The sequence below is a fragment of the Macaca thibetana genome, chromosome 6 (genome assembly GCF_024542745.1).
Source record: "Macaca thibetana thibetana isolate TM-01 chromosome 6, ASM2454274v1, whole genome shotgun sequence".
Lineage (NCBI taxonomy): Eukaryota > Metazoa > Chordata > Mammalia > Primates > Cercopithecidae > Macaca > Macaca thibetana.
The window spans coordinates 161,025,106-161,047,962 of record NC_065583.1 but is presented as its reverse complement, the minus strand read 5'-3'; the positions used below and the strand labels follow the sequence as shown (position 1 = coordinate 161,047,962).

General features: G+C 38.4%; 1 pseudogene; it reads left to right on the top strand.

Annotated features, from left to right (window-relative positions):
• The first annotated feature begins 21,480 nt into the window (after nt 1-21,480).
• LOC126956200 (actin, cytoplasmic 2-like) lies at nt 21,481-22,635 on the top strand (annotated as a pseudogene).
• Nucleotides 22,636-22,857: the final 222 nt, after the last annotated feature.

The following is a 22,857-nucleotide window of genomic DNA, read 5'->3' as shown; positions in this document are numbered from 1 at the left end:
CTGGAAGAATTCCCTCTTTTCTTCAGGGAGCTCAGTTTTCTTCTATTAAAGCTTTCAACTGATTGGATGAGGCCCACCTGCATTATGGAGCATAAGCTGTTTTACTTGGTCTACTGATTTGAATGTTAATCTTACCTTTAAAAAATGCCTTCATAGACACATCTAAAATAATTTTGACCAAATATCTGAATACCACGGTCCAGCCAATTTGACTCGTAAAACTGGCCATCACAATTCCACAGGCCCCTGAGGAACAGGGACCTTTGTTCATTTTTTCCAGTGTATTTTATTTTTGTTGTTAAAATTGAGTAATTACTATTATCTATTTTCAATTCACTCCTTCTTTTTTCTGTTCCCTCCATTCTGCTTTTGGGCTTACCCATTGAGTTTTTCATTTCAGTTATTTTATTTTTAGTTCTAAAATTTCCATTCATCTGTATATATTTCTTTGCTGAGACTTTCTGTTTCTTTGCTAAGGACTTCTATTTTTCATTTGTTTTAAATATGTTCATAATTGTTCATAATTGCTCATTGAAGGATTTCTGTGATGACTATTCTAAATATTTGACAGATAATTCTAACATCTCTGTCATCTCGGTGCTGACATCTATTAATTGTCTTTTTTTTTCATTCGGTTTGATATCTTCCTGGTTCTTGGTATGACGAATGATGTTCTATTGAGACCCGGACATTTTGGGTATTGTGTTGTGAGACTATGGGCTGTGTAAACTTTTTCTTTTAGCTGCTTTCTCTGGAACCACTATGGAAAGTGAAGCGGGAGAGGGAGAGATGCCTCATCACTTCCAGGTGGGAGCAAAGGTCCAGGTTCCCCATTTAGCCTACTTTGACATGACGGGGAGGTGAGCCTCATTAATGCTGGGCAAACGCGGGTGTTTCCACTCCCAGCTTAGCATCCCAACCTGATTGGAAGGGATAGCAATCACTCATTACTGGTTCCCACTTGGCCTCCAATGATACCACAAGGCGTGGAGTGGCCTTGTTATTGCTGAGCAGTGGTGAAAGTTCTGACTATGCCTCCTCTGACATTATTCCAGTTGGGAGGTAGAGGGTCCCTTACTACTGCTGGGTTGGAATGAAATTCAGCATCATATTTAGCCTTCTCTAACACTACCCCAGCTAGAGTTTGGTACACCTCATTATGGCCTGGCAAAGACAGAAGTCTGCTTCCTATTCAGCCCTTGCTGGTGAGAGAATCCCCTCTTCCTGGCTCTTTGTCTAGAGAGAGTAAGATCTTGTTGAACTTATTTTGTCTACATCCTTGGGCATTTCCAGGTTGCTGTCTTCTTTAATGTCTGGGATATATAAGGAAGAAAAGAAAACAAAGGAATTTATTTCTGTATTGTTCCTTAAATCTTGAGGTCTTAGTCAGACTACTACCTTCTCTTCACCTTTCAAAGTATTCTTGTGGTTATTTTATATCTAACATCTAGGTTTTTAAGTTGTACTTAGCAGGAAGCAATAGGGAAAAATACACCTACTTTATATTCCTGGAAGCAGAAGTTTATAAAAATTCGCTTTTAATAAGGGGCAGTAAGAGGGCAAACAATATCAAATAAAAATTCAATATTGTAACTCCAGTGGAATTATGGCTTATCACTAACCTAGAAACTATAAAAGTAGCTCCTATTCAAGTGTTCTTACTAGAATAATATTTTTACTTTGGAAGTCTACTGAACTCCCATCTCAAATTTTCTCACTTAAAATATTTTAATTGTTTTATAGTACTTATGTCTCTAGTTTATTATGGCATTTGAATGTATTTATTTTAAATTGTGGTATAAGATATGGAAAATATTTAATACTGTATTTCTATCAGGAATTTCTACTTTCTCTGGAGAAAAGTGAGATATTTGACTTTCCTCCCCATTCCTGGCCAGTTCCCAACTTTATCTCTGATATCCACAAGTAAAAGAATTTAGGGTCACATTGACTATTCATTTTCAATGAAGTCCTAGAGCACACTAATACCCTCCCTTTGCCTTCTTGACATATTCAAATAATAAGACTGCACATTTTTGGTTTTTTAACGTGAAGTTTATCTAGAAAATGTTTTCATTTCCAAATTCTAAAATCTAAAAATAATTTAAACAGTAAAAAAATTATAAATTATGTTTCAAAAGTTCAGATTCCTATATTTCTTTTGTATAAATGAAAATTATTAAAATTAATTAATTACTAGAACGCTTTCAGTAGTTAACTTTCTTGGTTATAGTTGACACAGCATGCCAGTGGCTAATATGGAACTGGAACTCTCTCATCTCGACCTATGCACATCTGATCAATCTTATGTCCAGCTGTTTCTCTCAGAAGCCCTAGAAGAGAAGTGATTTTGCCACCAATTTGGCAGGTAAGGAAACAAACTCATTGACCAACATTACAAACTTAGTAACTAATGTGTTAAACTTTCCAAGATAATGTAATTAGTAGCTGGCAGAATCGTAAGTCACTCACTATCAGTATTCTGATTCCAAATGCAGTGCTTTTTTTTTCTGCATCAAAGCTCCCTCCCTGTGACTGATTTCAAGCTCTGCTTCCTCTCAAAGGATACACAAATGCAAGCAAGGTCCTCAAGTAAGTATCCAAACCGTATTCTCATTTTGCTTTGAGTACTCCATGCTCTTCTTAATACCTTACAGAGACTTACCTTTGCCTTCATTTGAGATGAAGGCAAAGATCTTTACAGCCTTCATCAAAGCTCTTCATAAGGAGGCTTCTAATTATTCTAAAGAGTAGTGGCTCCTCCTTAAATAACTAGAAAGCAGGACAAAATAGATTACACAATGGTTTTCAGACATTGGACAACTGGCAGTGCAGCATTGTGATTCCTGAGAAAATAAAAACAAATGAGGTGAGCCCTGTGATTTTACCAGCTCAATGCCTGGATGCAGCTGTAGGCCATAGTGCAAGGAGAATAAATCCAAAAGAGGCAACAGTCTTGCTGAGTTGAGCAGACACAATTCAGAGGCTTTGTCCTTTTCATGGAGACAGAGGTGGCTAGAATTTTCAGAGAAGAGGCCAGAGAGGAGGGAACTCCATGAAGAAAAGTCTGAATATTTGTGGAGGTAATGCTTTAAGTCTTTCCCTGATGCTAATCTGCATACACAGGAGATAAAAATACTCAAGGCTGGGGAAAGAACCACTGAAAAACTGTAAGCAGAAGAATTTCCAATGTTCACATAAACTGAGTTTATGTGCCCATCAGCCAGAGTAGAAAGGTACTACAAGGCATAGTTCATTGAGTTTTCACAAAATGATATCACCTTAGTAGTGGGATTAAATTAGATTTAAACTATAGGGTGCTCTGGGCATGCCCTAACAGAGCATAAAAGTGTGCCTCAAAAGGATCACACTGATTCCAAATGATACTAAGTGTGACCAAGGAATGATTTAAAACTATACAAAGGAAAACGGAAAAACTATCAACCAAAACCAAATTATAAAATGTGTGACATTCAGCATCAAAGTAAAATTATCAGGTATGAAAAAAAAATAGAAGAATATGATTCAAAGCCAAAAGAAAAATTACTTAATAGGCACAGACCGAGAAATGACAGAGATGATGGAGGTAGCCAACAAAGACATTACAACAACGATTGTAAATATGCTCCATATGTTCAACAAGGTAGAGAAAAATATCATTATGGTGAAGAGAAAATAAAAAAAATTTTTAAAAACCAAAAGGGAACTTATATAAGCAAAAGATGTAATATCTAAAAATGGATATCATACAGGGTAAAATTAGATAAAGGAGACACTGAAGAAAAAAGTAATTAACTCTGAAGACAGCAATAGAAGCTACCCAAAATGAAGTATAGATAGAAAAAAGACAAAATAATTAATAATGAATCAGTTATCTGAGCAACAATGTTAGTTTAATAAACATATAATTGAAACTCCAGAAGGAAAGAAGGAGAAACAGAAAACAAAGTTGGGGAAGTGAATGCCAGAGTTTTACAAATTTGATAAAACTTATGAACTCACAAATTCAAGCCCAACAAACCCTTATTAGAGGAAATATAAAGAAATTTATGCCAAGAAACACCACAATCACATTTCTGGAAACAAGTGAATAGGAGATACTTTTAAATACAGCTAAAGAGGAAAAGACACATGAAACATGAAGGAACAAAGGTGAGAATGGCAACATACTTCTTGTCAGAAAAAAAGTAAGCCAGAAAACAATGGAGCAATGTCCTTAAAATCTTATGTCAGTAAACGTCAACTAAAAATTGTATACTCAGCAAAAATACGTTGCAGAAATAAAGGCCAAATAAAAACCCTTTTAGACAAACCACAGTTAGAGAAGTTATTTCTGGCAAATCTACACCTCAAGAACTTTTAAGGAAAGTTTCTCAAAAGTGATAACAGATGAGATTCTGAAATTTGCACAAAGGAATGAAAACATTTAGAGATGATAAATATGTGGGTAAGTATAAAATGTATTTTTCTCATTTTAGTCTCTTCAGAAGAAAATTGTTTAAAACAAAAATAAAGATAATGTATTGTGTGATTCATAACATATGCAGAAATAAAATGCATCACAAGTACAGCACAATGGAAGAATGTGTTATAAGATTTAGTCAGTATAGGCTGAGCGCAGTGGCTTATGCCTGTAATTCCAGCACTTTGGTATGCCAAGGTGGGCGGATCACGAGATCAGGAGATTGAGACCATCTTGGCCAACATGGTGAAACCCCGTTTCTCCTAAAAATGCAAAAATTAGATGGGTGTGGTAGTGCACACCTATAGTCCCAGCTACTCAGGAGGCTGAGGCAGAAGAATTGCTTAAACCTGGGGGTTGGAGGTTGCAGTGAGCCGAGAGCGCCTCACTGTACTCCCGCCTGCAGAGTGAGACTCTGTCTCCAAAAAAAAAAAAAAAAAAAAAAAAAAAAAAAAAAAAAAAAAAAAAATTTAGTCAATATATAACAGTAATATAATAGTATTTGAAGGTAGAATGTGTAATGTTAAAGATGGGTATTTTAAAACTTAAGGAGTACACGAAAACATAAAGCAATATATTACAGCTAAAATAGTGATAGTGGAGACTAAATATAAGTATTAAAAATACGTAAGTAATTAAACTAATGCAGAAAATAGAAGCTAAAAGAATAAATAAGAGATAGGACAAATAGAAAATAAACAGCAAGATGGTGGATTTTGTGAAAACCCCATCAACAATGTTTTTAAATGTAAATGATCCAAGAATTCAAATGAAAAGGGAGAGATTTTTAGATTGGATTTAAAAAATACTACCGTTATATCTAAAGACACAGATGTGCTAATACTAAAAAGATAGAGAAAAATGTATTATGAAAACCCTAATCACAAGAAAGCTGGAAATGTTACGTTAATATCAAAGTAAATTTAAGAACAAGGAATATCATCAAGATAAAGATATTTCATAGTAAATAATAGATTAATATATCAATAAGGCATACTAACCCTAAATATTAATAGATTTTACAGCAGAACTTCAAAACATAAAGCAAAACTTCAAACTAAAGGAAAAATAGAAAAATCTAAAGTTATGTTTGCAAACTTCAACATTCCTCTCAATAATTAATAGAATAATTGGGGAAATCAGTAAGCATATATATGACTTTTACTTAACCTAGTTGACAGCTATAAAAAAAAATCCATTATTTTAATGTACACACAAAACATTCACAAAATTAGATCATATTCAGAATCATAAAACAAATTTCATCAAAATTTTAAACAAAATTATTAAAAGGATTGTAATCATACTAGGTATGTTTTCTATTCTTTATTAAATTAAATTAGAAATCAATAACAAGTGGATATCTAGACAATGTCAAAATATTTGAAAATTGAAACGTACAACTTTGAATAACCCATGAATTAAAGAAGCAGTAGAACAGTTGATTACAAAATATTTCAAACTGAAGGAAAATGAAAACATAACATCAATATTTGTAAGGTGTAGCTAATGTAATGCTTTGAGGGAAGTACACAGATGGTCCCGACTTACAGTGGTCCAACTTATGAATTTTCAACTTTGCAAAGGTGGGAAACAATACACATTCTGTAGAAACTATACTTTGAGTGTCCATATACCACTTTGCCTTCCATTTTCAGCACAGCATTTAATAAATTACATGAGATATTCAATACTTTATTATAAAATAGGCTTTGTATTAGATGATTTTGCGCAAGTGTAGGCTAAAGTGTAGGCTAGTGAGTGTTTTGAGTGTGTTTAAGGTAGACCAGGCTAAGCTATGATGTTTAGTATCTTAGGTGTATTAAATGCATGTTCAACTGACAATATTTTTAACGTATAATGGGTTTCTTGGTATGTAACTCCATTGTAAGTGGAGAAGCATCCATATAGAGTTGAATGTTCATATAAGAAAACAAAGAAGGACTCAAAGCAATGTTCTTAGATCCCACTTTAAAGAGACTAGACAAAAGTAATTAAAGGAAATGAAAGGAAATTATGAAAGGAGATATGAGCAGAAATCAATAATAAAGAAAACAAAATATACCACAGAAAATCAATGAAATCTGAAGCTGGTTCTATGAAGAATATCCACAAAATTTACAAAATTCTACCCAGATTGATCAAAAAAGCAGGAAAGGAGCCAAATTACCAATGTCAGTAATAAAAGAGGGACATTACTACACATTCTACAAACCACATTCTGTTGGTCTATGAGACCAATAAGGAACTACTGCCAGCAACTCTATAAACCAACGAATATGACAGTTTTAACAATATGGACACATCATTTAAAAGACACAAACTACTAAAGCTTACTTTAAAACAAATATTCTGAGTATCCTAAGCATAGTAAAAACCTTCCCAGAAACAAGAGCTCCGGGAATAGATGGCTTCGTTGTTGAATCCTAGCAAACGTTTAGTAAACAAGCCAGAGAAATTTTGTTAAACTTTTCTGGAAACTAGAAGAGAAACATACACTTCCCAATTCATGAAGTTGTGAGCAAAGAACTCACAATTCATAGACAGACAAGGAATCACAAAAAAGAAAACAACCAGAGAGCATCTAAGTGAGCACAGTGCAAAAATGTTAATAAAATGTTAAAAAAAATTATTCCAGCAATATTTATCAAAATATAAATCATGATCAAGTGAGATTTATGCCAAAAAGGCAAGATTTGCTTAACATTTTTAAATTATCTCAATACACGCAGAAAAATTATTTGGAAAATTTAACATTCATAACTAAATAAATAAATGATATAAAGGATAAAAACTTTCATCAATAAACAATAAAAGGGATCTTCTTCATTACAAAGTCAATAGCTAACATCATATAGATTGTGAAAGGCTGGACAGTTTCCACATGAAAACTGGGAAAAAGGCAATTTTCACTCCTGCTCTTCAATACCATAATGGAGATTCTGTTCAGCAAAATGAGGCAAGAAAAAGACATACAGATCTGAAAACCGAATTAAGACTGTTTATATTCACAGACAACATGATCACTTATGTAGAAAATCTTATAAAATCCAAAAATAAGCTGATAAATAAGTTTAGGTAATTCATAGATTCTAAGATCAATATACAAAAACTAACTATTTCTATACAATAGAAAAAAATGGAAATTAAAATATTTTAAAATGTTACTTATAAAAGAATTAAAAATATGAAATATTTAAGTAAAAGCTTAATGAAACTTTTGCAAGACTGTGCACTGAAAATGACAAAATATTTCGGAGAGAAATAAGACCAAAATAAATGGATAGGTATACTATGTTCCTGGCTCAGAAGATTCAATGTCATTAAGATTTCAATTCTCCCCAAATTAAAATGTATTTTCAATACATATCAGCCAAAAATCTTCACAAGCTTTTTTTTTTCTGACATTAAATCAATTATTTTGTAGACAGTGAAAAGCTTCTCTGTAGAGAAATTCAAAGAACCTAGAGTTTCCAAAAATAATTTTGAGAAAGAAGAACAAAATTGGAGAAGTTACACAACCTGATTTTGTCTTATTATGAAAATACAGTAATGAAGCAGTGGATTCTTTGTTCCTGAGAGACATAGATCAATGGAACCGAATGGAGACTTCAGAAATGGGCCCATGTAAATATTCAATTGATTCATGACAAAGTTGCCAAGGCAATTCAATAAGGAAAGGACAATCTTTTCCCCAGCCTTACTGAAAGGACCAGCTATTCGTATGCAAATAAAAGAAAAACAAATCTCAAAACTTAACACATACCACATTCAAAAATTGATTTCAAATGGAGCATAGACCTGTATGTCAGAGCCAAAACTCTTACAATTCTGTAAAAAATTTATGAGAAAATTTGGAGACATAGAAAATATTCACCAATTTAAGAGTAGGTAAAGATTTTTAAATAGGACAGAAAAAGCACAAACTATAAAGAAAATTTAATTGCACTTTGTTAAAATTAAAAACATTTGCTCTCCATAAACACTGTAAAGAAAATGATGTCAAGTCTCAGTCTAGGGTAAAATATTGGCAAAATGTATATCTGGACTTCTAATCCAAATACATAAAATGGAGAAAAGGGAATGCACATACACTGTTGGTGGGAATGTAAATTAGTACAAATTCTATGGGAAACAGTATGGAGATTTCTCAAAGAACTAAAAATAGAACTACCATTCAATGCAGCAATCCCACTACTGGGTGCCTAGCCCGAAGAACAGAAATCATTTATCAAAAAAATACCTACAACCCTACATTTTTTGAAGCACTATGTACCATACCAAAGACATGGAATCAACCTAAGTGCCCATCCCCAACTGAATGAATAAAGAAAATGTGGTATGTAGACACAATGGAATTCTATTCAGCCGGAAACAAGAATGAAATGTCTTTTGCAGCAACATGGGTAGAACTGAAGGCCATTATCTTAAGTGAAATTACTCAGAAACAAAAAGTCAAATACTGCATATTGTCACTTATCAGTGGAAGCTAAATAAGGTATACATATGGACATAATGTGAAACGATAGCGATGGGAGGCTCAGAAGGGTGGGAGCGGTTAGGTAACAAGAAATTAACTAATAGGGCCAATGCACCACTATTTGGGTGATGGTTACACTAAAAGTCCTGACTTCACCACTATGCGATATATCCATATAACTAAACTGCACTTGTACCCCTTAAATTTACACAGTTTTTCTAAAAAAAAAAAAAGTAGTTGTCTAACCCAATTTAAAACTTGAGAAAAGATTTGAATGCACTGAAAATGAATATATGCAAATCGTCAATAAGCACATTAAAGGATGTGCAACATCGTTAATATGTGGACATTGCCCAGGAAAACCACTGAAATACTGCCACAGTGGATTAACTAGACCCACTAGAGCTATAATTGAAAGAAATAATGGCCAAAAGGAGAGAATAAAACTAAAATGAAAGAAACTAGTGTTGGTGAGGACATGGAACAAGTGAAACTCTTATAGGTTGCTGGTACGAATGCAAAACAGTTCAACTGCTTTGGAAAGTGGTTTGGCAATTTATTACTAAGATAAACATCCACCAACCATATGACCCAGCATTTCTATTCCCGGGTATGTATCCTGGGAAATGTGTCTATACAAGACTTATACTAGAATGTTCATAGCTGCTTTATTCATAATGCTCCCAAACTAGAGAGTTCCTAGATCTCTGTTAGCTGATGAATGGAAAACCAATTTTGATTTAATCTTATAAAAATACACAACTCAGCAGTCAGAGGGAACAAACTACTGATCCACATAACATTTCATCCACGTAGAGGAATCTCTAAAACATTGTGCTAAGTGAAAGACGCCAGACGCAAAAGACTACATACTGTATGATTCCATTTGAATGAAATTCTACAAAAGGCAAAACTATGGGGATAGAAAGTAGATCAATGGTTGACAGGTTCAATGGAAAGGAGAAGGGAATGACTGAAAGGCAGGGATGAAGGAAGTTTATGGGGTGATGGAAATGTTCTTTCTATATCATCATCGTGATAGAGGTTTATGGCCATGTGCCTTGGCAAAAACTCTTCAAATTGAACTCTTAAAATTGGTGAATATTTTGTGTGCAATTTATACTTCAATAAAGCTAATTCTTTTTAAAGTAAAAGATGGAAAAGATATCCCATGCAAACACTAATCCAAAAATTTGGGATGACTATATTAATATCAGATGAAGTAGATTTCCAAACAAGGAATATAGATGAATAAAGAGGCCCATTTGGTAATACTAAAGGGATTAATTCATCAAGGGGACATATTAAAGTCTACTTGACTCCCTATCTAGTTATTTTTATAGCTCTTAAAATAGATCTTCCTGGCATTCGTTTACTTCTCTGCAGAAAGTGAGGTTCTAAAATGATTTTTTTATATTGTCTTAGTGTATTTTGGAGTAGGGAAGCTTTTTGTTTCCCAAATCATGTGTCAGAATGTTTCAGGCCAATTTCTTCAGTTCTACTGTAATTATTTTGGCTGACTTTTTTCATTGGCTAGATGTATTATTAATTGTCTTTTATTCAGAAATCTGAAACTTACTGACTTCATTGATGGATTTCTAATGTTACTCAGTAAAAAAAGTAATTAAATATGTGCAAACATTTATTTCACTTTACCACATATTTTAAAAGATTTCCAAAATGTGTAATATTAGAATATTAATACATGTTAATATATTTTATAATTTATTATTGATGTTATATTTGACATTTTAAATTATCGTTTATGTAATATTAACATTAATGCATAGAACAAGTGTTATGATATTTAGAAAGATTAGCAAACTTTGATCACCACAATTGACCAAAACGATGGCCAAGACAGCTATGCCTTCAAGGTGACTGTGAAATCTTGGAGTTCTTCCCCTTTCAAAATGTGACGATGTGGTTATCAAAGAACTCCCAGCAGCCCTCCCTTCTTTGCCAATCATGCCCTTGTTCTCCAAAATGAATCCTCATGCTCTGTTACTGCCACAGTTGTCAGCATCATGGTATCAGGTTATCTGCTACCACGTATCCTTACCACATGCCAGCATTGCCTGAAATTCCTCTCACAAATTCCTCTCACTCCCAAATTCCTCTCACTCTAGCCTGTTCTCCTTCCTAGTCACGTCCGTGCTCTTTCCAAGCTTCGGTCACAGAATTCTCCTTTGTGTATCTCAACCTCCTCTTCCTGCCCAGCTGACAATAGCATGGTGCAGTGGATTTGTAACTCACCTTTGCCTCGTGAGACTTACAAAACATGCTTTCTTTAAAAAGCAGAGATGAACTCTTTTGAAACGAGTGTAATTCACATGTCTACTGAAGTCATCCAATCACTTGAATTGGAGAAAATGCAAATTGGCTTTAACCCACACGTTGTGGGAAGTCCAAAGCCTCCCTATATTTGCCACTTCCCAGGGGGCCCATGTTCTTCTGGTTCCCACCAAACTCTTGTTCTCACCTCCCAGCATCTCCCTTATTTCTCTGCTTCATACTGAATTATATATAGAACATCATTCATTTTCTGTGATCCCCCTCACCCCAATAAAAACACTCACACCTAGTAGTTAAAATTGTGGCAGATCTTGCAAATGGAGAGGTTTTATTTGCCAACATTACTCAGCTCTTCCACTCACTCCAAACCCCTCTCACATTTTTCTCTTCCCTTCATTTTTCTAGATCTCAGCCTTTAAGAGACTCCAGGAAACTCCTCCCCCTTTGTTTATCCATGCAAAGTAAAGCTCAAGACCCTCTCAATCAGCTTAGGGCTATCCTACATATCTAGAGAGGAGATACCTAATGCAACCTAAATAGAAATAAAGCTCCCTGAGACACGATTCTATGAGAGATGTTATTTCCATTTTCTATCTTGTTACTAAGGACACAATGATCAAGCTTGTAATAGATGAGCAGAAGTTCTCCCAATTCAGTTATTCTGCTATAGTAATACCCAGAGAGGCTTTATACATAAGGATGCTATGTAGTTAACTAAAGATTCTAGTCAGGCTATTTGCTGACCTTTGTGAATGTGGCTCAGAACTGATGAACCGCACATATAAAACTAAAAATACTGGCACTTCTTGACCTTCAAAGATCATGTAGCTACTTGTATTTCTTACATTATGAAAAACCACATCGTTATTTTAGAATGAGAACTAGTTATATATAAGAGATACTAAAGGATTTACAGGTTGAGTATCCCTTATCCAAAATGCTTGGGACCAGGAGTGTTTCACATTTGGGATTTTGGAATATTTGCATTACACAGTGAGTAATGCGGGGAGGAGATTCAAGTGTAAACATGAAATTCATTTATGCTTCATATATATCTTACATAGTCTGAAAGTAATTTTATATATAATGTCTTAAGTAATTTTGTGCATGAAACAAAGTTTTGGCTGTGTTTTCACTTCGACTCATTATGTGAGGTCAGGTGTGGGATTTTCCACTTGGGGCCTCATGGCAGCACTCAAACAGTTTCCGAGTTTGGATGTCCCACCTGTATTGTGGTTGCCAATATCGTCCTGAGTTTCCTCAAATGAAAGATGAAAGAATAATAGCTCTGGTATAGTTTTCATTGTCTTCTGGGTGGTCTAATTTCTTTTTTTGCTTTCTGATTACTTTTGTTTCCCCAAAGCATGGTCTTCGTGGAGAGGTCCCTTTCTTAATTCGCATCCTCACTTGTTACTGATCAGAGATATTTTCTGGTCTCTTGTTTTTAACCTGACAATTGAGCTGCAGCTTTCTGTTTCAATCTATTCTAAATCTTCGGTGTGTCTACAGTCTCTACGATGTGTATCCTCTCTGCAAGACCAAGTTTCTCCTAAGCCCTGCAATCATTCTGTCTCTCTCTGTCTCTCTCTCTGTTTCTCTCCCTGTCTCTCTGTGTGTGTGTGTGTGTGTGTGTGTGTGTGTGTGTGTGTGTGTGTGTGTGTGTGTATGTGTGTATTGAGATAAAGGCTTGGCAAAAACTAAACTATACTGGGAGTCCAGATTTGAAGTTAATGTACTGGCTATGCACCCTCATGATGATTTTTGTATTATACGACTTTTTTAAATAATAAGAGGTAAAGTCTATTCAGCCACTCCATCCTAAGTTTGGATGATTAGGAGTTAGAATATGAAGCAGGATAGATGTGGCTCTCCCTCTGCCTCCGAGTTTGTTCCTGAACCAACCTGGCTGTGAAAATAGAGCACAACATTCATTATTCATGGGAGGATCTTATTAGTATTTATTGGTAGTAGTATCACTATTCATGCTGATCTATTCTTGACAAATCTGCTTTCTATTTATCTTAATGTAATAAAATTTTTAGTAGAACAAATTCTTTATATTATTGAAAAAGTTTATATTTACATAATGCCAAGCATAATTTTTCCAAATTGCATCATTAAGATAAATAATTCATTATAATTGATATCAAGTAGGGTTTGTTTAAATCTCACCCCTCATCCAAAGTTATTAGTTACTTTACTGAAAAAGTATATCCAAAGGTTTATGTTTTCAGGCTCAGCAATTTTCTCTTGACTCATGATGGCATTAGGATCTTAGCTCAAGGGCTTAATGTGTGCCCACCTTGAGGATTCAGACACATGGACTTTTTGCTGTGTCTTCTGGGGCTGGTCTTTAAGTGTTCTCTCTACACAGGAAAGAGCCTCCAAGTAAAGAAATCATCCTACAGAAAGATAAACTGAAGGACTTGAGACATCTGTCCATAACAATTGATTAGTGACAGAGGGGAGGGAGAAATTTTGACTACGCTACTCAGACTTCTCTGGGAACAGTGGAAGGTATATTTTTCTGGGGTCCACATCATGATGATGGGAAAAATACAGGCACAGAACGCAGCCCTCGGTTCAGTGGGTGAGGACACTAGGACAACGGACCTAGGAGACCAATACTCGAGAAGTAGAATCTTAGTGGCCCAAGGGCAGAGAGCCTGACCTTCAATTTGTCCCAACATGGGTGGAGATTTTTTATTTTTTGTATATTATGGTGTTTTTATATTTTAAAAAATCTTTTTGTCTGGGGACAGACTGGCCTACCTGGGGCTAGCCAGTTCTTAGGAATAGCAAAGAACTCAGCTAGAAAAGTGCTTTAGGCCGGGCGTGGTGGTTCACGTCTATAATCCAGCACTTTGGGAGGCCAAGGCAGGCAGATCACGAGGTCAGAAGTTCGAGACCATCCTGTCCAACATGGTGAAACCCCATCTCTACTAAAAATACAGAAATTAGCTGGGCGTGGTGGGGCACACCTGTAGTCCCAGCTGCTCGGGAGGCTGAGGCAGGAGAATCACTTGAATCCGGGAGGCAGAGGTTGCAGTGAGCTGAGATCACGCCACTGCACTCCAGCCTGGGGACAGAGTGAGACTCAGTCTCAAAAAAAAAAAAAAAAAAAAAAAAAAAAGATGCTTTAATATGCAAACTAGCCAGTCCAGAGCTTTATGTTCTCTATCCTGTATATTGCAGGAAGCAATATTGTTCTGTCTTAATAATCCTGGGACCACATACCGGACAACCAGAAACAACTCTTTTAGCCCAAAGCCTGCTGCAATCATCCAAACTAGCCAACCCTAAGCAATTCACTCTACTGTGCCTTGCCTTTCCCAGGGACACCCCAGCAAAGACTGTGGTGAGGATTGCTTCTCCCTCTTGCTTCTGTCTCCTGACCAACGCTAGTGCTTCCCCCATGGCCCTGAATGGCATGCCGTGCCTTGCTTTTCCAGTGAAACTGCAAGCAACAACAAACTTTTTTTTCATGGCATTGACCTCTCCATGCTGACACTCAGTCTGCTTTATAAATTAAGACTCATGCACAGAAAAAGGGGTCCCTGCCTGGGGCCTCCACAAGTATCTGCACTTTATGGTAGACTGAATAATGGTCCTTCCTAGGATGTCCACATCTAAATTCCCCAAACCTGTGAATATGTCACTTTGCACGGTAAAAGAGGTTTTGTGAAAGTGATTAAACTAAGGATGTTTAGTTTCTGGGTGATATGGTTTGAATATATGTCCCTGTCAAATCTCATGTTAAACTGTGAGCCCCAGTGTTGGAGGTGGGGCCTGGTGGGAGGACTTTGGGTCATGGGCATGGATCCTTCATGGCTTGGTGCTGTCCTGGCAATAGTGAGTTCTCTGGAGATCTGGTTGTTTAAAAGTATGTGGCACCTCCCTGACCTCCCACAGCCCCCAACTCTCTCTCTTGCTCCTGCTTTCCCCATGTGATGTCCCTGCTCCTGTTTCCACTTAAAAGTCCCTGAAGTTTCCACAGAAGCCGAGCAGATATTGGCATCATGCTGATACAGCTTGCAAAACCCTGAGCCAATTAAACCACTTTGCTGGCCAGGAGTGGTGGCTCATGCTTGTAATCCCAGCATTTTGGGAGGCTGAGGTGGGCAGATCACCTGAGGCCAGGAGTTCGAGTCCAGCCTGACCAACATGGTGTAACTCTGTCTCTACTAAAAATACAAAAATTAGTTGGACATGGTGGTGGGTTCCTGTAATTCCAGCTACTCTGGAGGCTAAGGCAGGAGGCTCACTTGAACCTGGGAGGCAGAGGTTGCAGTGAGCTGAGATCACGCCCCTACACTCCTGCCTGAGCAATAAAAGTGAAACTCTGTCTCAAAAAAATAAAAACACCATTTTGCTCTATAAATTAGCCAGTCTCAGTTATTTCTTTACAACAACACAAGAATGACCTAACACAGAGGGAGGGATTATCCTGGATTATCTGGATCAATCAAATAGAATCACAAGGGTCCTTGTTCGAGGAAGGCAGGTGGATCAGGGTCTGAATGAGAAGATAAAAGGATGGAAGCAGAGGTCAGAGAGGGAGGAGGATGCTAGGCTGCTGGCTCTGAAGATGGTGGGAGTCAGGGAATGCAGGCATCCCCTAGAAACCGAAAGCAGGCAGGAAAATGGATTCTCCCCTAGAGCATTTAGAGGGAAGGTGGGCTTTCTGACACCCTGATTTCAGCCCTGTGAAAATGATTTCGGGTGTCAGACCTCCAGAACTATAAAATAACGCATTTGCAATGTTTTAAACCACTAAGTTTTTATACTCTCTACAGTGCAATACAAATGAATCGACATTTCGCGCTGACAGGGGACACCTTCCACATGGCGTCTGATCTGAATGGTGCTCCTGGAATAGCACAGTGTGACCTTCTCTCCAGGCTCGGTGTGAGGCAAAGGCCAGGGAAGCTGTGTTGTGAAGGAGTCTAGGAGTCACGTTATCTCCTACTTCCGTTGAGCACAAGGGAGGGGCCTCTTTCCCCTTCCTGGGCAGTCAGGAAGCAGGTGTTGAGCGCTTCCTAGGTATGGAAAACGACACTGTCTTCTGCAGCATAGACTCACACTGAGTCAGATGAAGGTGAGGCTGCTATTTGATTGAAGAGCCGGTAAAGCCACCAGAAGTAGTGCCAGATGGGAAGACAAGAACTAGGGACCTTATGTAATTATTTCCTCCGAGGAAGGGAAACATCTAACAGTGTAAATCTTCGGAGAGTGCCTCAGGGGAATACTCTGTCACTCTCAGTGTCATCTCTCTCTTCCATTCCTCTCTTCTTTCTCCATTGTCACTTCAAATCAAGGTCTCTCTCAGTCTGGTGACCCCATAGGTCCCTCAAAAACCCTGTTAGACCTATCTGCAAAAGGAGTCCTGACCGCCTTCCCCAGGGCAGGATTTGCAAACTCTCATTCTTCAGGTGGTGGCACATTGCTTTCCTGAGCCTATTGCTCTAAGAGAATCAAATGTGGGCTCTTGTTCCTCAAGTGGAGGGGTCCACTTCGGTCTCACTGACAACAGGGAATATGAGGTCAGCTGACCTCCAAGTGGTTTATGAGCAGATCTACCCCATCTTAAGTTTGTGTTTCTCTGAAAGTGTGCTCTATCTGAATTATGTGGGGCAAGATTTTCCCACCACCAGGACTAGGGACTTTATCCCTCAGGTAAATATCACAAGATTTACCAGCATTATTAGTCTTTGTTTTGTTGAGAGATCGAAGGTCTGTAATCAAGACTAATGCATGGTAAGGGTCAACTTAGTTTTATGTACTCTGCTAGGAAGCAAGTAACTCTTTGCCATGACCCTTTGCTAAGGGGCTCCCATATTAGCAGAGAATAATCCAGACACAGACACAGCCATCCAGGATGCATGGCACCATCTCCATCGATGCTTTCTGATTCTCAAATTTCTCTTCTGATAGGAGGCCGGGGGTGTCTCAGTACTTGACGCAAAGGAGAAATGACGGAGCACAGAGAGTAAGAATCGGTAGGCTTACCATGGAAGCTAAGGAATGAGAATATGTACTCGCATGAAACAGCCCCAGAAAATGACTTTCTGAACTAGCTGGGAAGAATTTAAAGAAGACTAAATTGCTTGCAATCCTGTGGCAAAGCCTGAGTCAGAAAAATACTTCTTGTTGCTGTTCCTTCAAAACTGTTTTTCCCCCAGGCTGCTTTATCTGGAGAAACATATGTTAAATATGTTATTTTTCATGACAAACTGGTAAATCTAATTGTTTGCAATTTGCTTCTTTTTTATTTTTCCTCAAATCTTTATTCATCATAACAACACATTGTAATAACAATAAAAGAAATAAAGATGGAGGAAATTACCCAGAAATCTGCCTATGAAAGCAAGTCTTTTGATTTTTTCCATGTTTTCTCCCAGGAATTACCTATATGCTGGCGATGCTATTCTGATGTTACACTCCAGAATGAAAGATTTGAAAGAAAGATGGAGTCTACTTCTAAAGTTGTGAGACACTGCCACATCATTTCAAATTTTGGGTTTCAGTTACCTCGTACTTAAAATGAGAAAACTGGACTAACTGATTTTTTAAATGGATCCTTCCAGTTCTAAAATCAATGATACTTTTGTATTTACAACAGAATGAGTTGTACTTGTAGGCAACATATATGGGGGACTGGACATTTTTGAACGCTGAGAGAATGGTACTGGCAAGTAAAAATGGCAATTAGCAATGCCACAGACAATAGACAGGAACAGAAACTGAAACTCAATAGCAACATTTTGATAAACATACTTAAAAATAACTACTCCTTTTGTTCTAATTCTACAAGTCCCCAAGCTTATTTGCAAAGCTTAAAGTTTTTTGAACTGCAGCTTCTGTCATGAAATATACCTATTATTAACTACAGAAATATTATATTAATGCCATTAAAGATCAGTGAATGATGTTCTTTTTTTAAGATTTGCTTCTTGCATGCTGTACACTTTAGAATGGTGTTAGACCAAAATATCTGCTGCCCCTATACTGGACCGCTGTTCAAGGCATGCTTTTATTTTGCCTGTTTTGGCTAACACTTTGAACCAAGATATTCTGGCAATAAGAATGGGATCTTATATTCAAAGAGATAAAAATAACAGTTGGTACAAATCATTCAAGCGCTTTTGCAGACAGTGGAGTATGTCCTCTCCCCCGCAATTTGAAGAGAACCTATGCTTAAATAAATGATGGCGGACCTATTACAGAGTATAACACCCGTCAGTAAACTTGGTCCTAAATTTCATGTGCCGCAAGACTTCCTATATTGAAGCTGAAAGCATGAAAGACATGGAGCCAGATTATTAAGCTGTTACTCTGACTATTTGTTAATTAAATTATGCACAGGAAGTCCTTCCTTTCCCAGTACCCTGTTAACTGAAATGCGTGCACATCAGAATTATGCCTTTTCTTTGCATGGTTTGCTGTTAATGAAGATTCAATCTCAGTGACCATAGAATTGTGCAAAGTGAGGCTACAGTTCCAATGAACTGTGTAAAGTGAGGATTGTTCATACTACAACTTGGGCTCTCAAGTTCTATTTCAATCTTATGAACTTGTAGCATTAATGTAAACACAAGATTTACCAGCATTATTAGTCTTTGTTTTGTTGAGAGATTTAAGGTCTATAACCAGGACTCATCATGGTGAGGGTCAACTTAGTTTTATTACCAAACACGGCTGTCAACATATGACTTTTGGCAATTTATTTTGTTCTAGTGCTTGTGGAGTTTTGAATGAAGCACTTGGGATTGAGTAAATTTTATTATTATAATAAAATAAGAAATGATATTATACTAAATAGACAATAAACTGTAACTCAAACACCAACTTGGAGCACAGTGTTGAGAAGTATTCTGAGGTCTCTTCTTGGACTCCACGGGGCAAGTATACCCTAACCGAGCGGTTATACATCCCATTCCCTGGAGAGCAAGACTGTGGGGAATGCACGCTACATATTTACCATTCTTTTATAAATAAGAAGACTATATGGCCGGGCGCGGAGGCTCACACCTGTAATCCTAGCACTTTGGGAGGCCGAGGGGGGCGGATCACAAGGTCAGGAGATTGAAACCATCCTGGCTAACATGGTGAAACCCCATCTGTACTAAAAATACAAAAAATTAGCCAGGCATGGTGGCGGGCACCTGTAGTCCCAGCTACTCGGGAGACTGAAGCAGGAGAATGGCTTGAACCCAGAAGGTGGAGCTTACAGTGAGCCGAGATGGCACCACTGCACTCCAGCCTGGGCGACAGAGCGAGACTCTGTCTCAAAAAAAAAAAAAGACTATATAATTACATATCATAGTAACAGTAAATCAGCTTCTGAGGGACATGCTGTATGTAGAGAGTTCTAGTATGATTCAGATCATATTCATGTGTTTTGAGATATATCAAACCCTGCAGAGGTTAAGATGTTATCACGTGTACATCGTTAGAAGGTCACATTTGAATTTAGCACAGGACTCATAGAAGTTGTGGAAAAGCAATGACCATTCTATATGTATTCTATAATTTATTTTCCACAGAACACTTTGCTAAGATTACCATGTACTTTTCTCAGATGTCTCCAGAGCTGATATCAGTCTTTTTGGCTGAACTCTGATTTCAGTAGCAGGTGCAATGGATAGTTTTATTTCAACGTGGATAACTTCATGCGGCTGATGACCCACCTCAAGCATGCACAGGACATCTTTTCTTGCCCATGAACCTGGCCATCATTTCTTGGGTGGTATCATTTCTTCTCTGACACTGCAGGAGCCTGCTCAGCCAGCTGGCACACAAATATAGGAGTTGGATTAAAGTCATGGGGGAAATCCCTCAACCAACAGGAGACTGGAGTCGTTGAGCAAATATGCATGCCTCCCTGATTCAGATAAACAACTTGGGAATTATTTTATACACTTCTCTTGAAATATCAGTGAAACCTAACCTCAACTGCCTACAGTGATAACCTAAATAAACCTGACAAACCATTTTGTCAACTTTTCCTCTTTCACTATTTCATTCTCCCCTCTCACTCATTCCTGATTCCTTGGATTACCTTTCACATAAATTATCTGCTCATAACACCTTGTCTCAGGCTCTGCTAAAAGGGGACTCAAAATCAAACAGTACACTGTAAAATTGCAAGTATCGAACAGTTAATGTTGCCGAAAGCAACATTTATAAATGGAAAGTCCCAGATCATGCTTCATGTGGAATATTATACTTTTTATCAATGGAAACAGTGTAAGATCCTGCTAAGAAGGCATAGTTTGAGTCAAAACAGCACATCGACTGCCCATGCCTGCTTGCCGTTTCGATACAAATTTAGGAATGACAGAAAAGAGATCCTTTGTTTATGCAGCCATAAAAAGAATGAAATCAGTGTTTTGCAGCAACATAGATGGAGCTGGTGGCCATTATCCTAAGTGAACTAATTCAGAAGCAGAAAATCAAATATTGCATGTTCTCATTTGTATGTGGGAGCTAAACAATGAGTATACATGGACATAAAAACAAAAATAATAGACACCAGGGACGCCAAAAAGTGGAGGGAGGGAGGAGGCTGAGGGTTGAAAGATTACCTATTGAATAAAATGTTCAATATTTGCATAATGGGTACACAAGAAGCCCAATTACCACATATACCCTTGTAACAAACATGTACATGTACACCTCATTGAATCTAAATTTTTTAAAAAAGAGAATTCCATTGATGGATCAAATTTTGGAGGAATCTTTGACCAGCAGAGACAGACAAGTGTGACGGCACCACAGCCAATAGCGTATGCTAAAGGTCACGGGGCTTCCATAGAAACTCTAAGCCCAGAGGTGATAGGGACAAAGAGCAGGAAGGGAAATGGCGGCAATTCTCTGCGCCATGGTTTTGGTAAACCAGAGGAGCAGCTAAGAAGTCTGGCCCTTGTCCCTCCCCTCCCCTATCTTTAACTTATATCTAATGTTATGGTGGACACAAGTGTTCTAGAGCAATTAGTAGGGCACTAGATCCAGAGAATTCGAGCAATGTCAACATGTCTGAGGATACCCATAGAAGATGGAGACCATCCATACCAGACAACAAGGTACTGGCACAACCAAGCAGAATGAGATCCTCCTTCTTGGCAGGATCTTACATTGTTTCTGTTGATAAAAAGTAGAATATGACTCACTGCCCCCACCCCACGCGCCACGTCCCCCTGCCGCTCCGAGCCCAGCTGTGCTGCAGTCTCTGCCAGTCGCAATGGAGGAAGAGATCCCCGCACTCCTCCTTGACAATGGCTCTGGCATGTGCAAAGCTGGCTTTGCTGGGAGAGCTGTGTTCCCCTCCATCGTCTGGTGCCCCCAGCACCAGCGCGTGATGGTGGGCATGGGCCAGAAGGACCCCTACGTGGGTGACAAAGCCTAGAGAAAGCGCAGCATCCTGACCCTGAAGTACCCCATGGAGCATGGCATCGTCACTAACTGGGACGACATGGAGAAGATCTGGCACCACACCTTCTACAAGGAGCTGTGCATGGCCCCGGAGGAGCACACGGTGCTGTTGACTGAGGCCCCTCTGAACCTCAAGGCCAACAGAGAAGATGACTCAGATCATGTTTGAGACCTTCAACACCCCGGTCATGTACGTGGCCATCCAAGCCAGTGCTGACCTCCTATACCTCTGGGCACAGCACTGGCATTGTAATGAACTCTGGAGATGGGGTCACCCATATGGTGCCCATTTATAAGAGTTATGCTGTCCCCTACGCCATCCTGCCTCTGGACCTAGCTGGCGGGGACCTGACCCACTCCCACATGAAGATCCTCACCAAGCGCAGCTACAGCTTCACCACCACCGCCCAGGTGGATATCATACCAAGGAGAAGCTGTGCTACCTCCCCCTGGAGTTGCAGCAGGATATGGCCCCGCCGCATCCTCCTCCTCCCTGAAGAAGAGCAACAAGCTGCCTGATGGCCAGGTCATCACCATTGGCAACAAGAAGTTCCAGGGTCTGGAGGCACTGTCCAACCTTCCTTCCTGGGCATGGAATCTTGCCGCATCCAGGAGACCACACTCAATTCCATCATGAAGTGTGACATGGACATCTGCAAAGACCTGTAGGCCAACATGGTGCTGTCCGGTGGCACCACAATGTATATAGCTATCGCCCACAGTATGCAGAAGGAGATCGTCGCCCTGGCACCCAGCACCATGAACATCAAGATCATCGCACCCCCAGTGTGCAAGTACCCGGTGTGAATCAGCTGCGCCATCCCGGCCTCACTTTCCACCTTCCAGCAGACTTGGATTAGCAAGCAGGAGTATGACGAGTCAGTATCCCCACAGCCCTGTCATCCACCACAAATGCTTCTAAATGGATGGCGAGCAGATTCGTAGCATTTGCTGCATGGGTTAATTCAAAAGCATAAATTTGCCCCTGGCAAATGCATACATCTCATGCTAGCCTCTCAAAACTGGAATAAGCCTTCTGAAAGAAATTTGTCCTTGAAGCTCGTATTTGTTATCAGCACTGGATTGTAGAACTTGTTGCTGATTTTGACCTTGTATTCAAGTTTACTGTTCCCCTTGGTATTTAATACCCCATACATATCTTTCATTTCAACACTTAGTATATGTG